Source organism: Orcinus orca, chromosome 15, assembly GCF_937001465.1.
Source record: "Orcinus orca chromosome 15, mOrcOrc1.1, whole genome shotgun sequence".
NCBI classification, from domain to species: Eukaryota; Metazoa; Chordata; class Mammalia; order Artiodactyla; family Delphinidae; genus Orcinus; species Orcinus orca.
The window spans coordinates 38933190-38950411 of NC_064573.1; the positions used below are offsets into that span (position 1 = coordinate 38933190).

Consider the following 17222-nt stretch of genomic DNA (forward strand, 5'->3'; position numbering starts at 1 on the left):
CAAAGTCACATTGCAGAAAGGCATCACTACCCACATATGAGTGACTCTTGCAGTCGTCTTTGCAACACATAATTCTAGGTTGAAAATGATTTTCACTCAATTTTGAAACATTGCTTCATTAATGCCATTGAGACGATGTGTGGTCTGGTGATTACCTACTTTGTATATGTAACATTTTCTTTTCCCTCTCTCTGGAATATTTTGACCTTTTCATTATTCCCAATATATTGAAATTGCATCATAAATTACCCTGGAGGGAGTTCATTTTCATTCGTCCTATTGAGACTCCATTGCTATTTCTAGCCTAGGGATCCTGTTCTTTGATTTGTGGGAATGTACTTGTATCATGTCTTTGATAATTTCCTCTCCACAGTTTTCTCTGCTTGCTTTTTCTGGAACTCCTATTATTTGGATATTGGACACTAAACAGACCTTCTAATTTTCTTAACTTTTCCACCCTGTTCATCTCTTTGATTATTTTGTTCCAATTTTTGTGAGATTTTTCTCAACTATATGTTCCTTCTCTTTTACTGAATTTTTTTTTTGGCTGCATAACATGGCATGTGGGATCTTAGTTCCCCGACCAGGGATGGAACCCGCACCCACTGCACTGAAAGCGCAGAGTCTTAACCACTGGACCACCAGGGAAGTCCTCTGAATTTTTAATTTCAGCATTCACGTTTTTAATTTTCAAGAACTTTTTTCTTGTTCTCTGATTTTCCATGTTATTCTTGTTTTCAGGATTTCCCTGACATTATTGATTACATTTTCTCTAAAGTTTTCATTTCGTTGTACTGTTTCTATGTTCTTTGAGGGTTTTTTTCCCTTCTCTTTCCTTCAGCCTTTTTCTTTTATAGTAGAATTTATCCTCAAATTCCTGTGATCCTTGGCTGTTAGTTCATATTAAAAACTGATTGGGGGCTTCCCTGGTGGCGCAGTGGTTGCGAGTCCACCTGCCGATGCAGGGGACACGGGTTCGTGCCCTGATCCAGGAAGATCCCACATGCCGCGGAGCGGCTGGGCCCGTGAGCCATGGCCGCTGAGCCTGCGCGTCCGGAGCCTGTGCTCTGCAACGGGAGAGTCCACAACAATGAGAAGCCCGCGTACAGAAAAAAAAAAAAAACTGATTGGAAGCTTTGAGGTATAACAGAGGCACTTTGCCTGGTGAGCTTCACTGCAGACAAGCTGGTGGACAGATGGCTTTTTCCATGAGTATCTTCAGGTCCTCTCTCTGGGGTAATTTACTTTATCCAGGAAAGTTCTTACCAGTACTTCTCTTAGCCCAGAGCAAGAGGGGCCCCTGCCTTAGGCTCCATGCATTAGAGAGCCTCACTCTGCCCACCCCTCTCTAAAGGGCAAGGAGTCCATAGGTCCAAGTGTTCATGCCCACCTGGCACCCAAGCTGCTCTCTCTTGAGATTGGTCTCCAGGTACCTGGAACCACAGAACCCTCTGCCCAAATGACCTTGAACATATTTCCAATGCTTATGTGTGTCTCTTCCCTGGGTGATCCCCTTAAGGGTGGCCCCTGCTGTTTCCTGGCCTAAGAAGAGGCTATGGAGTGGTTGTTTGCAATGGGGTATGGGCAGAGTTCGGACGTGCAGGATCTGGTGGCCACACTTCTGGAGTTCATGTCTCAGGGGTGGGAGGAGAAAGGATACCGCTATGGTGGCAACCAGGGGCTTGGCCAGCTCTCCTCATGCCATCCTTTTCCTGTGTGGAGCACCAAGGAGTCAGAATTCTAAATTCAGATCTGTCCTTCCAAGTCGTTATGAAGGTATATTTGTCAACGTAGGAAGAGCACATTTTACTTAACATTTTGTTTGATTTATGAATTTTAAATATATTTAGATGTATGCATTATGGGCCTTCATTTGAACTTTTGCTTTGGGCCAAACATATGTTGGGAGGGGGCCTCGTTAGCCTCACTGGAACTGGGCCGGGGGGAAGGGGTGGGATCACTCCATCCACTCTGCTGTTTCACTTACCCTCCCCCATCTCCCACTGCCAGGCACACTCCTACCTTCTCCAAATCCTGAAGCCACTCTGGCTCATTTCTTCAGACTATGCCTGCTGCCTCCTTGGAGCTAACAAGTTGCCTGCCACAAAAAAAATGGGCTAAACCAAGGAAGAAATGGAGTGTATTTTTCTTACAATACATCCAGGACCCCCAGTCAGGGAACCTGAAATGCCTGGTCCAGCATGCTACTGAAACACTACAGTTATAAGTCAGTACGTTTCTACTGGAAAACATTATAACAATACCTAGCAATACTCTCATAGCTATTATCCTGGAATCCCACTCATGTTCCTAGGAAATCACTTGAAAGAAGCAAAAATAAACGAATAAGTAAATATATAAATAGCCATGTTCAAAAGGTTAGCTGCATCCTTACTTATAAAATTTAAAACTAGAAACGTATATGTCTGTCCATAGGGGTATGTTTTTAATTACTTACAATACATAAATACAGCCATGCATTCATTTAACATACCCATCAAGACCTCAGGTCTCAGTCCCGACTGGAGCAAGCAGTGTCCAGCATAAGTCACTATTTCAGAGTGATGACAAAAAAAATTACTTTCCACCCACAGGTGGGAGAGAAAAGACCAGGACAGGTCTTCATGTGGCTGTTTACCTTAGAAAGTGAATAAAATGTGGTTTATTCTGTAAACTTCAAAAGAACAAAGTAGGGCTTCCCTGCTGGCGCAGTGGTTGAGAGTCCGCCTGCCGATGCGGGGGACACGTTTTCGCGCCCCGGTCCGGGAGGATCCCACATGCCGCGGAGCGGCTGGGCCCGTGAGCCATGGCCGCTGAGCCTGCGCGTCCGGAGCCTGTGCTCCGCAACGGGAGAGGCCACAACAGTGAGAGGCCCACGTACCGCAAAAAATGCACCAGGAAAGAAGAGCAGCCAGAAAACCAAGCAAAGGTGAAGTCATTGCAAAAGTAACGAAGCTCAGCTCAGGGCCGCTCACCTGAAACAGACGTCTTCCAAAGTCCCGTCTTTTCTCATGCAAGTAAAGGTTAGCTTCTGTGCCCAATTTTTATTTGTATCCTTTTCCTTCAAGAGGACTTTAAAACTGTACGAACTTCGGGACCACAAGACCTGTATCTGTTGCTGACAGAAGGTACCATATATTAAAAAGAGGGGGAGGGAGGGAGGGAGAGAGAGAGACAGGGATAGAACTGCCAATTCAAAGCAGCATCCTTTAAAATCCTAAGAAAAATAGGGAACCTCAAAAAAATGGTTGATGCAATATAGGTTCAAAGTTCATCTGACCAAGAAATAATTCATGAACCAACTCTTTTTAAGAACCAACTTTTTAAAGGACTCTGCCATCAGCATAGACATTTTTCTCAGAGCTGGTCCATTAAGAAAGGCAGGCAGGGAGTCAGAAGTGCCGTAATGTTTGCCTGCCTTCTGTTGGATTTGCTGACCCAATCTGAACAATTTTTCAGCTTCTTGAAGGAACAAAATCTGCACTTACCTAATGTTGCCACCAGGTGGCAGACGTGGCTTACTCAGGCATAATTATTTTGCGGCACTGTGCTAAACACAAATTGTCCCATTTAATTCTCAAACAATTTTATGAGGAAAGTACTGTGGTTTTTCTCACTTTTCAAATGAGGTTTAGAGATGTTCAATAACTTGCTCACATGGGATGATGCTTGCCGTGATTTTAATTTGGGGATCTGCAAAGTGAGATACATAGAAGTTAATTCTGTCAGCACCCCGCCCCACCAAAAAAAAAATTGGAAAAAAACAGGCTGAAGGTGTCTGTCAGCTGGAGCCTAGGTTTCTTTCTGCTTCCAGTTACACCCTGAACTCTCCTTGCAGTGAGATGAGCCTCAGCCTTTCTCGGAGAAATCAGGCGCTCCAAACACTGCCCTTCCAGTGAAGCCTTCATCCACTGTCAGGGTCCACGGCAGGCCGCTTGCATCAATCAGAACACTCCTCAAGAGCCCGCCGGCATTCAGTTCTAGCAGTGTATCTCTGGATCCACTGGATCCCTGCAGTCTGTGCTCTCCTCGGCTGCTTACTAGATAAAGGAACCAGAGAAAGATGGGGAACATTTGGCCCCAATGGCTTCTTCTTTTTTTTTTTTTTTGTGGTACGCAGGCCTCTCACTATTGTGGCCTCTTCCGTGGCGGAGCACAGGCTCCGGACGCACAGGCTCAGCGGCCATGGCTCACGGGCCCAGCCGCTCCGCGGCGTGTGGGATCTTCCCGGACCGGGGCACGAACCCGTGTCCTCTGCATTGGCAGGCGGACTCTCAACCACTGCGCCACCAGGGAAGCCCCCAATGGCTTCTTCTAATCAGGGCAGGGTCAATCTGAAGAGCAAATTCTACTCACTGCAGCTGGCCTTGCAGAGCTTAACTTCTCTCACCACAGCTGGAAGTTTGGGACATAGTCCTAAAGGGTATTTTCACCTCTTCCCTTGCTGAAGACCCTGGAGGTCAGAGATATTTGTGGGTGGAAGTGGACCAGGCAGCATTAGCTTGGACAGCTTTCTGTCACTGAGAAAAGATGGTACTGCACTGACCATCTTTGCAGGGCTTTCCCCTCCTCTCCCCAGGGCCAATCTCTTCACTCCTAGATGTGCCCTTGCCCCCTGGACCTCCATCAAAGCACCATGGTCTGGTGATTGCCTGATAGGAGCCACCAAGCGCACTGAATACAGAAACTGTGGCTTTTCGTTTTCTCAAGACCACCATCCAGTACAATAGGAGGCACACAGTATCCACCACAGATTTTGAACAATGTTTATTTTCATAGTGTTTTTTTTTTTTCTTTTTCTTTTTTTTTGCGGTACCCGGGCCTTTCACTGTTGTGGCCTATCCTGTTGCGGAGCACAGGCTCCGGACGCGCAGGCTCAGCGGCCACGGCTCACGGGCCCAGCCACTCCGCGGCATGTGGGATCTTCCCGGACCAGGGCACGAACCCATGTCCCCTGCATCGGCAGGCGGACTCTTCACCACTGCCCCACCAGGGAAGCCCTTCATAGTGTTTTTACTTGTATCAAAAGCAAAGCAGGGCTTCCTTGGTGGCGCAGTGGTTGAGAGTCCTCCTGCCGATGCAGGGGACGCGGGTTCATCGTGGAGCGGCTGGGCCCGTGAGCCATGGCTGCTGAGCCTGCGCGTCCGGAGCCTATGCTCCGCAACGGGAGAGCCCATGACAGTGAGAGGCCCGTGTACCGGAAAAAAAAAAAAAAAAAAAAGCAAAGCAATTTGTTTAATAAAAAATATGGCTTTCCTAACTTTACACCACAGGGAGCTGGAAAAAGAGGAATGAACTAAATCCAAAGTTAGCAGAAGGAAGGAAATAATAGATCAGAGCAGAAGTAAGAAAAATAGAAAACAGAAAAACAGGAGAAATCAACAAAAACTGTGTTGGGTTTTTTGAAAAGCTAAAACTTACAAACCTTAGCTAAACGAACAAAAAAGAGAAACTCATAAATAAAATCAGAAATGAAAGAAGAGAGATTACAACTCTGATGACACAGAAGTAAAAAGGATCATAAGAGACTGCTATGAACAAGGACTTGCCTGGCAGTCCAGTGGTTAAGACTCTGCGTTTCCACTGCAGGAGACATGGGTTCAGTCCCTGGTTGGGGAACTAAGATCCTGCAAGCCTCACAGCACAGCCAAAAAAAACAAAACAAACAAAAAAACACAATTATACTCCAGCGAACTGAATAATCTTTAAAATAAATAAATAAATTCCTAGTAACCTACAACCTATCAAGAATAAATCATGAAGAAATAGAAAGTCTGGGCTTCCCTGGTGGCGCAGTGGTTGAGAGTCCGCCTGCCGATGCAGGGAACACGGGTTCATGCCCCGGTCCGGGAAGATCTCACATGCCGCAGAGCAGCTGGGCCCGTGAGCCATGGCCGCTGAGCCTGCGCGTCCAGAGCCTGTACTCCGCAACGGAAGAGGCCACAGCAGTGAGAGGCCCGCGTACCGCAAAAAAAAAAAAAAAAAAAAAAGAAATAGAAAGTCTGAACAGACCTACAACAGGTATGGAGATTAAATCAATAATCAAAAAATCTCCCAACAAGAAAAGTCCAGGATCAGATGGCTTCACTGGTGAAACATTTAAAGAAGAATTAAAGCCAATCCTTCTCAAACTATTCTCCAAAAATGAAGATGAGGGAATGCTTCCAAACTCATTTTATGATGCCAGTATTACTCTTACCAAGCTAAACAAAGACACCACCAGAAAAGAAAACTACAGGCCTATATCCCTGATGAATATAGGTGCAAAAATCCTCAACAAAATACCAGCAAAACAAATCTAAGAGCACATTAAAAGAATCATACACCATGACCAAGTGGGAGGAATCCCTTGGATGCAAGAATGGTTCAACTTATGAAAATCAATTAATGTGATACATTAACAGAATAAAGGATAAAAATCACATTATCATCTAAATAGATGCAGATAAAATATTTGACAAAACTCAACACCCTTTCATGATAAAAACTCTCAGCAAACTAGGAATACAAGGAAAGTAACTCAACAAAATAAAGGCTACATATGAAAAGCCCACACCTAAAGTCATGCTCAAAGGGGGAAAACTGAAAGCTTTTCCTCTAAGTTCAGGAATAAGGCAAGGCTGCCTATTCTTGCCACTTCTATTCAACATAGTACTGGAAGTACAGTGTGATGAAAGAAATTAAAGAAAACATCAAAAAATGGAAAGACATTCCATGTTCATGGATTGGAAGACTTATTATTGTTAAGATGTCCAACTACCCAAAGCAATCTACAGAGTCAATGAAAACCCTATCAAATTTCAATGGCATTTTTTATAGAAAAAAAACAATTCTATAATTCATATGGAATCATGAAACACTACAAATAGCTAAAGCAACCCTGAGAAAGAAAAACAAATCTGGAGGCATGACACTTTCTGTTTCAAAATGTATTACAAAGCTATAGTAATCAAAACAATATGGCACTGCAATAAAGACAGACATATGGGCTGATGCAACAGAACAGAGAGCACAGAAATAAACCCACACATATGCAGTCAACTGGTATTCAGCAAGGGTGCCAATAATACACAATGGGGAAGGGATAGTCTCAACAAATGGTGTTGGGAAAATAGGATAACCAAATGCAAAAGAATAAAATTGGACCCTGATTTTACACTATACAGAAAAATCAACTCAAAATGGATTAAAGACTTAAACATAACACCTGAAACTGTAAAACTCCTAAAAGAAAGCATAGGGGAAAAGCCTCATGACACTGGTCCAGCAATGATTTCATGGATATGAAATCAAAGCTGCAGGCAACAAAAATAAAAGTAAATAAGTGAAACTACATCAAACTGAAAAACTTCTGAATAGCAAAGGAAGCAATCAACAGAGTGAAAGGCAATCTACTGAATAGGAGAAAATAGTTGCAAACCATATATTTGATCATGGGTTAATCTCCAAAATATATAAGGAGTTCCTACAACTCAATAGCAAAACACACACACACACATGCATGCATGCACACACACACACACACACACACACACACACATGCACAAATAACCCAATTTTTAAAAATGGGCTTAGTGATTGAATAGACATTTCTCCAAAGGAGACAGACAAATGGCCAACAGGTATATGAATAAATGCTCAATGTCACTAATCATCAGGAAAAAGTGAATCAAAACCACAGTGAGATATCGTCTCACACTCACTATTATGAAAAAAGGCAAAAGTCAGCAAGTGTTGGTGAGGATGTGGAGAAAATTGAACGCTTGCATGCTTGCTGGTAGGAATGCAAAATGGTGCAGCTGCTATAGAAAACAGTATGAAAACTCCTCAAAAACTCAAGAATAGAATTACTATATGATCCAGCAATCCCACTTCTAGGTATTTATCCAAAAGAATTGAAATCAGGACCCCGAAGAGATAGTAGCACTCCCATGTTCATTGCAGCACTATACGCAATAGTCAAAAGGTGGAGGGCTTCCCTGGTGGCGCAGTGGTTGAGAGTCCGCCTGCTGATGCAGGGGACATGGGTTCGTGCCCTGGTCTGGGAAGATCCCATATGCCGTGGAGCAGCTAGGCCCGTGAGCAGTGGCCGCTGAACCTGCCCGTCTGGAGCCTGTGCTCCGCAACGGGAGAGGCCCGCATAGCACACACAAAAAAAAAAAAAAAAAAAAAAGGTGGAAACAACCTAAATGTCCATGGACAGATGAATGGATAAAAAAATGTGATACATACATGCAGTGAAATACTATTCAGCCTTAATTAAAAATGAAGGAATCCTGAGAAAGAAAAACATGTGACAACATGGATGAACCTTGAGGACCTTCATGCTAAATGAAATATAAGCCAGTCTCAGGAAGACAAATACTGTATGATTCCACTTATATGAGGTATCTAAAATAGTCAAATTCATAGAATCAGAGAGTATAATGGTGATTGCCAGGGGCTGGGGGAAGGAGGAAATAGGAGTTACTCATTAAAGGGCATAAAGTTTCAGTTAAACAGGATGAATACACTCTAGAAACCTGCTGTACAACATTGTACCTATAGTCAACAATGACGTATGTACACTTAAAAATTTAAGAAGGTAGATCCCATGTTAACTGTTCTTACCACAATAAAATAAAATCTTTCTTAAAAATTCTATTCGTAAGTTTCATATAAGACCACCTGCTACCAACATAGCAAATCTATTAGCCTAAGTGCAAGTCCCTGCTTTCATGAGCCTGCCTTTGGCCTAGTTTCAGGGACGCATATGACACCTTAGCAGGCTGGGCACCGTCTCTTGATCAATGTTTTGCTCTTTGGGCAAGAGAAAGAGAACTTAAGAGGAATAAAACATTCCCAATAGAGCCAAAGCCCCACGTGGCCTCCCTGTTTCTAGTTATCCACCCCCAAAATGTATAACTTATCATTCCATCCATTTCTTTCTTTTACTACATACTACTTACGTATGTATCCCTAAAGCAATGTATGGTAGTGTTTTGCTTGATTTTTTGGGCAATCTTACTGCACATGTTCTGAAACTTGCCTCTTTCTCTCAACATTGTGTTCTTATCCCTTCATTTTCACTATCACTTTTTTTCCATTCTCCTGTTAACAGACACTTAGGTCCTTTCCAACTCTGGCTATTAGAAATACTGTTATAAACACTCTATTCTGTTTTCACGTACATAAGAATATGGAATGTGTATGGAGGGCCAAGTTCTAAATGAGTTTTTTGCCTGTGTGACCTGCAATGCAGGCTCATCTATCTCAGCCTAGAAGTCAAACCATAACATCAGAGGCGAATATCCTGGAATATTTGACTGTATTTTTGATCCCTCTAGAATTTTCTCACCAAGGAACATCTGGACATTTTAAGTAAATCCCAAACGACAAATGCGTGCATTGGAGTTTAACATGTTTTTGAAGCACTCCATATCATACCTGATGATTTATTGGTCTGTCTTTCCCCTCTTGGTGTTGTCTCTATGGTGAGATCTTTGAATACACATTCTGCTTCTTTCATTTCTGTAGCCCTAGAACCTGTTCAGCACATTTTGAATGAAAAGCAAACGAATGGACATCTTTCAGTAAGAGGACGGAATCACTGCCTCCCTTTTCTGTCCCATAAGGCTGAGGAGAGGATGAGGATGCATCTCAGTGGGAAGAATTCAGCACCACCTCCCTGCTCAAAGGAGTCACTCTAAAGCGTGTAGAAGAGAACCTCTCCCCCAGCTACAAGAACCATGAAGGGAACACATGATGTTGCCTATACTCAGGACATATAAAAAACACAGTTTGACTTTCTGTGACTTTCTGGAATTTGGTGTTAGAATTAAGTTCAAGGGACATGACATTGCCCTTGATTTTCATATTCTTCTAGAAGCACATAGGGCTGAAGTTCAGGAGGTGGGAACCAAGGAAGGGACAGAGAATCATAGATGCCCAAGAAATCTGAATATGAAACCACTCCACAAAGTCTACAAAATACACTTTTAGCTAAAATCGCATATGGGAAATCTTGAAATTAGGCCAAAAAGACAATTTACATTTGAAATCAATCAATCAATTTTAAAAACAGGACCAGCTTTAATAAAGCCAGTGAGTCAACAGATTTTATTGAGCACCTATTATCTGCCAGCACTAGAAATACACTGGTGAGCCAGACAGGCACAGGCCCTGTCCTCATGGAGCTCACAGTCTGATGGAGACAGATAGATGTGAAATCAACTATTATAAGTAATTAATAAAACACTTGTTCATTAAAATGTCTGAAATCATTCCCAAAATTATTGACTGAAAAAAAGTGACATGGGTAACGGGTAAGAACAAAATGAATCACACTTTGTATCTGAAAATATGTTCATGACCTAGGTGACCAAATTCTTGAAGAACATGCTTTCTTACTTGGCTCCAGTCATATTTGATGGAATGCAAATTCTTGGAAAATGCTTTGGCATGCTGTCTGGGAAGAGTTTCCTCATGTATGGAACTGGCCTGAATGAGGGCCATCAGCTGAGTACGTTTTTCTCCCATCGGTTAGCTGATGAGGACAGGCCCAGATACATAATACAGTATTGCTGGGTCTTCAAAGAGGCTGAATTTATAATAAATAGTTTGAAATAATAAATCATCTAACCTCATTTTCCTCCTCTTTCACTCACCTCAGAAACTACTGAATCAGAGGCCACTTTTTACACTTAATCCTGCCACCAAATAAAAGTGCAAGCACAAAATTCCATCTCGACAACCTCAACAGAGGTATTCCTTGTCTTTAAAATCCCACATTATGCTGGGAAAAACACAAAGTCCTATAAATAAGGTAAGGAAACAGATTGGCTCCTATTTCCAAGGACTCTGACTAGGTCAGGCAGGGAAGCCTGAGCCTGCTGTGTCAAACAATTGAGCAGTAGGTAAGACCGGCTTTAGGAAGCTGCTGTGGGCAGTGGTGGGCAGGGGTTTAGGGAAAAGAAGTGACTGGACAAACAAACAATCCAGGTGGAAGGTACTAAATGTCTGGCCAATAACCTGGGGTTCACACGTGGACTCCATGCTTCAGAAGGACTTGGCAGGGTGGATGCAGAGGGTACATACTGTGGGTTGCTACAGACGACAGGGCAAGACCCATGGCTGGAAATCACAGGAGGCAGATATAAGCTCAGTACAGGAAGGAACCTTTGAGCAACTCAATGGAATGGATAACTTCTTTAGAGAGTGAGCTTTCCATCACTGGACATATTCAACTGGAAGCTGCCGGAGGACTCATCGGAGAGGGTATAGATGGGATCCCTCAACCTCCAAAGTTCCTCTCTTTTTTTTTTTTTTATAATAACTATAGAGTATAACCTTTATTTTTTTAAATTTTATTTCTTTATACAGCAGGTTCTTATTAGTTATCTATTTTATACATATTAGTGTATATATGTCAATCCTAATCTCCCAATTCATCCCACCACCACCACCCCCACTTTCCCCCCTTGGTGTCCATACGTTTGTTCTCTGCATCTGCATCTCTATTTCTGCCCTGCAAACCGGTTCAGCTGTACCATTCTTTGAGATTCCACATATATACATTAATACACTATATTTGTTTTTCTCTTTCTGACTTACTTCACTCTGTATGACAGTCTGTAGGTGCATCCGCATCTCTACAAATGACCCAGTTTTGTTCCTTTTTATGGCTGAGTAATATTCCATTGTATATATGTACCATACCTTCTTGATCCATTTGTCTGTTGATGGGCATTTAGGTTGCTTCCATGACCTGGTTATTGTAAATAGGGCTACAATAAACATTGTGGTGCATGTGTCTTTTTGAATTATGGTTTTCTCTGGGTATATGCCCAGTAGTGGGGTTGCTGGGTCATATGGTAATTCTATTTTTAGTTTTTTAAGGAAACTCCATACTGTTCTCCATAGTAGCTGTATCAATTTACATTCCCACCAACAGTGCAGGAGGGTTCCCTTTTCTCCACACCCTCTCCAGCATTTGTTGTTTGTAGATTTTCTGATGATGCCCATTCTAACCAGTGTGAGGTGATACCTGATTGTAGTGTTTTTTGTTGTTGTTGTTGTTGTTTTGGCTGCATCTGACCTTCATTGTTGGGTCTTCATTGCTGCACTCAGTCTTTCTCTAGTTGCTGCAAGTGAGGGTTACTCTTCATTGCAGTGCACGGGTGTCTCATTGCAGTGGCTTCTCTTGTTTCAGAGCTTGGGCTCTAGGTGTGTGGGCTTCAGTACTTTTGGCACATGGGCTCATGTGTTTGTGTTTCTTACATTTCTTTCCCTGTAGTTGATATGTAGTCTCATAGCATTGTGATTGGAAAAGATGCTTGATATGATTTCAATTTTCTTCAATTTACTGAGGCTTGATTTGTGACCCAAGATGTGATCTATCCTGGAGAATGTTCCATGCACACTTGAGAAGAAAGTATAATCTGCTGTTTTTGGATGGAATGTCCTATAAATATCAATTAAATCTATCTGGTCTACTGTGTCCTTTAAAGCTTGTTTTTCCTTATTAATTTTCTGTCTGGATGATCTGTCCTTTGGTGTAAGTGAGGTGTTAAAGCCCCCCACTATTATTGTGTTACTGTCGATTTCCTCTTTTCTAGCTGTTAGCAGTTGCCTTATATATTGAAGTGCTCCTATGTTGGGTACATATATATTTATAATTGTTATATCTTCTTCTTGGATTGATCCCTTGATCATTATGTACTGCCCTTCCTTGTCTCTTGTAACATTCTTTATTTTAAAGTCTATTTTATCTGATATGAGAATTGCTACTCCAGCTTTCTTTTGATTTCCATTTGCATGGAATATCTTTTTCCATCCCCTCACTTTCAGTCTGTATGTGTCCCTAGGTCTGAAGTGGGTCTCTTGTAGACAGCATATGTATATGGGTCTTGTTTTTGTATCCATTCAGCAAGCCTGTGTCTTTTGGTTGAGGCATTTAATCCATTCACGTTTAAGATAATTATTGATATGTATGTTCCTATTTCCATTTTAATTGTTTTGGGTTTGTTTTTGTAGGTCCTTTTCTTCTCGTGTTTCCCACTTAGAGAAGTTCCTTTAGCATTTGTTGTAGAGCTGCTTTGGTGGTGCTGAATTCTTTTAGCTTTTGCTTGTCTGTAAAGTTTTTGATTTCTCCATCAAATCTGAATGAGATCCTTGCCGGGTAGAGTAATCTTCGTTGTAAGTTCTTCCCTTTCATCACTTTAAGTATATCATGCCACTCCCTTCTGGCTTGTAGACTTTCTGCTGAGAAATCAGCTGTTAACCTTATGGGAGTTCCCTTGTATGTTATTTGTCATTTTTCCCTTGCTGCTTTCAATAATTTTTCTTTGTCTTTCATTTTTGCCAATTTGATTACTATGTGTCTTGGCATGTTTCTCCTTGGGTTTATCCTGTATGGGACTCTTTGCACTTCCTGGACTTAAGTGGCTATTTCCTTTCCCATGTTAGGGAAGTTTTTGACTATAATCTCTTCAAATATTTTTTTGGGTCCTTTCTCTCTCTCCTCTCCTTCTGGGACCCCTATAATGCGAATGTTATTGCATTTAATGTTGTCCCAGAGGTCTCTTCGGCTGTCTTCATTTCTTTTCATTCTTTTTTCTTTATTCTGTTCTGCAGCAATGAATTCCACCATTCTGTCTTCCAGGTCTCCTTATCCATTCTTCTGCCTCAGGTATTCTGCTATTGATTCCTTCTAGTGTAATTTTCATTTCAGTTATTGTATTGTTCATCTGTTTGTTTGTTCTTTAATTCTTCTAGATCTTTGTTAAACATTTTTTGCATCTTCTCGATCTTTGCTTCCATTCTTTTTCCAAGGTCCTGTACCATCTTTACTATCATTATTCTGAATTCTTTTTCTGGAAGGTTGCCTATCTCCACTTCATTTAGTTGTTTTTCTGGGGTTTTATCTTGTTCCTTCATCTGGTACATAGTCCTCTGCCTTTTCATTTTGTCTATCTGTGAATGTGGTTTTCATTCCACAGGATGCAGGATTGTAGTTCTTGCTTCTGCTGTCTGCCCTCTGGTGGATGAGGCTATCTAAGAGGCTTGTGCAAGTTTCCTGATGGGAGGGACTGGTGGTGGGTAGAGCTGAGTGTTGCTTAGGTGGGCAGAGCTCAGTAAAACTTTAATCTGCTTGTCTGCTGATGGGTGGCTCTGAGTTCCCTCTCTGTTGGTTGTTTGGCCTGAGGTGACCCAGCACTGGAGCCTACCCAGGCTCTTTGGTGGGGCTAGTGGCAGACTCTGGGAGGGCTCATGCCAAGGAGTACTTCCCAGAACTTCTGCTGCCAGTGTCCTTGTCCCCATGGTGAGCCACAGCCACCCCCCGCCTCTGCAGGAGACCCTCCAACACTAGCAGGTGAGTCTGGTTCAGTATCCTATGGGGTCACTTCTCCTTCCCCCTGGGGCCTGATGTGTACACTACGTTGCGTGTGCCCTCCAAGAGTGGTGTCTGTTTCCCCCAGTCCTGTTGAAGTCCAATCGAATCCCGCTAGCCTTCAAAGTCTGATTCTCTGGGAATTCCTCTTCCTGTTGCCAGACTGCCAGTTTGGGAAGCCTGATGTGGGGCTCAGAACTTTCACTCCAGTGGGTGGACTTCTGTGGTATAATTGTTCTCCAATTTGTAAGTCACCCACCCAGCAGTTATGGGATTTGATTTTATTGTGATTGTGCTCTCCTACCATCTCACTGTGGCTTCTCCTTTGTCTTTGGATGTGGGGTATCTTTTTTGGTGAGTTTCAGTGTCCTCCTGTCGATGACTGTTCAGCAGTTAGTTGTGATTCCAGTGCTCTCGCAAGAGGGAGTGAGTGCACCTCCTTCTACTCCGCCATCCTGAAAAAACCTCCAAGTCCAAAGTTCCTCTCTTGACTAGGATTTGGAGGCTCTGGGTGGATGGACCAACACTGTCTGATGGGCTTGTGGAAGGGACCACAATTGCTCATATAACACCGAGTCACTGAGTGTGACATCAAGCTTGCTAGCAATCCTCAGTGCAGCAACTCAAAGGGGGAGAGGAATGATGGGCAGGAGTAGGAAGTAGGAGGAAGGGGGTTGCTGGCCTGTGCCTTGATCAACACATCCTGGTCAAATGTCTCCTAAGGAATGTGGATACAAGTCACACTAGGCCCTGAGCATAAACCCAGCTCCTCTGTGTACATGAGGGAAGGGAGGCACGTTCTCATTCCCTCAAGATCACTGGGCACAGACTACCTTCCTCAGTGCAAGAAGACAGCCTAAAGTGTCTTTCTAAAGGCAAAGTAGGAGCATGGTAAAATGGCAAAATAGAGGAGGTTAAATATTCCCAGTGAGAGTCACTAAAAATCTCATCTAATTAGAAATGATCATACTTCTAACACATGTGGGAGCCTTGCTGGGTGTGGATGCAGCGCTTGTGCTAAATTTGCCTCTTGGAAAGCACAGAAGCCTCAGAACTGCCCTCCTGAGTGGGGCTGTGCACACAAGGAGAGTGTGGAGTTAGAGGAAGAAGGAAGCTAGTGAAGGCACTCTCTACCTTCAAGAGGAAAAGAACTCTCTGTGTTCAAAAGACCAAGTTCTACCGAACACGTTGTTGATCTTAATGAGGGCAGAGACAGTTGAACACACAAAATCCAAAGTTAGTAGAAGGAAAGAAATCATAAAGAGCAGAGCAGAAATAAATGAAATAGAGACTAAAAAACAATAGAAAATAGCAATGAAACTAAACTGGATCTTTGAAAAGTTGAACAAAATTGATAAACCTTTAGCCGGACTCATCCAGGGAAAAAACTGAGAGGGCCCAAAGAAATAAAATTGGAAAAGAAAAAGGAGAAGTTACAACCAACGCCAATGAGATACAAATCATCAGAGATTACTACAACTCTACACCAATAAAACGAACAACCTAGAAGAAATGGATGAATTCCTATGGGTCTTTGTTGCTGCACACGGGCTTCCTCTAGTTGCGGTAAGTGGGGGCTACTCTTCATTGTAGTGTGAGGGCTTCTCATCGCGGTGGCTTCTCTTGTTGCGGAGCACGGGCTCTAGGCATGGAGGCTTCAGCAGTTGTGGTTCATGGGCTCTAGAGCACAGACTCAGTAGTTGTGGCGCACGGGCGTAGTTGCTCCGTGGCATGTGGGATCTTCCTGGATCAGGGCTTGAACCCATGTCCCCTGCATTGGCGGGCGGATGCTTAACCACTGTGCCACTAGGTAAGTCCCTATATGGGCAATTTATATATGTATGTATGTATGTATATGTATATATGTGTGTGTGTGTGTGTGTGTGTGTGTGTGTGTGTGTGTGTGTGTGTATACATATATATATATTTTGGCCACACTACGTGGCATGCAGGATACAGGATATTAGCTCCTTGACCAGGGATCAAACCCATGCCCCCTGCAGTGGAAGCACGGAGTCTTAACCATTGGACCACAGGGAAGTCGCTGGGCAATTAATCTATGACAGAGGAGGCAAGATATACAATGGGGAGAAGACAACCTCTTCAATAAATGATGCTGGGAAAACCAGATAGTTACGTGCAAAAGAATCAAAATGGACTACTCTTTCACATCATGTACAAAGATGAATTCAAAATGGATTAAAGACTTAAATGTAAGACTGAAACCATAAAACTTCTAGAAGAAAACATAGGCAGTAGTCTCTTTGACATAACTCTTAGCAATATTTTTTGGATATGTCTCCTCAGGGCAAGGGAAGCAAAAGCAAAAATAAACAAATGGGACTATGTCAAACTAAAAAGCTTTTGCACAACGAAGGAGACTATCAACAACAAATAGGACACCTACTGAATGGGAGAGGATATTTGCAAATGATGTATCCAATAAGGGGTTAATATCCAAAGTATACAAAGAATTCATACAATGCAACATAAACACACAAACAAACAAAAGCCTCTCCCGTTAAAAAATGGGCAGAGCACCTGAGTAGACACTTCTCCAAAGAAGACATAGATGGCCAACAGGCACATGAAAAGATGCTCCGTCCCTATCAGTGGAATTGGTGCCCTTATAAAGGAGACCCCAGAGAGCTCCCTCACCCCTTCTACTAGGTGAGGACACAGGAAGAAGGAGCTGGCTGTGAACAGGAAGAGGGGCCTGACCAGACACTGAATCTGCAAGCACCTTGACCTTGGACTGCCAGTCTCCAGAACTGTGAAAAATAAATATGTTGTTTATAAGCCAAAAAAAAGAAAAAAGAGAAAGAAAAGGAAAAGAAAGAAAGAAAAGATG

General features: G+C 42.7%; 1 protein-coding gene and 1 long non-coding RNA gene across 2 annotated transcripts in view; one reads left to right on the top strand and one right to left on the bottom strand.

The window, feature by feature from the left end:
• FHOD3 (formin homology 2 domain containing 3) overlaps nucleotides 1-11422 on the bottom strand; it is a 505940-nt gene extending 494518 nt beyond the window's left edge. The window contains exons 1-2 of the mRNA XM_049697949.1: nucleotides 9427-11422; nucleotides 2976-3693 (exon numbers count right to left, since the gene is read on the bottom strand). The gene's annotated coding sequence lies outside the window, so the exon portion shown is untranslated. The remainder of the gene's footprint in view (nucleotides 1-2975; nucleotides 3694-9426) is intronic.
• On the top strand, nucleotides 3566-5723 carry LOC125961247 (uncharacterized). Its single transcript, XR_007471685.1, has 2 exons — nucleotides 3566-3700; nucleotides 5557-5723. It is a non-coding gene; the product is annotated as an uncharacterized LOC125961247 (long non-coding RNA).
• Nucleotides 11423-17222: the final 5800 nt, after the last annotated feature.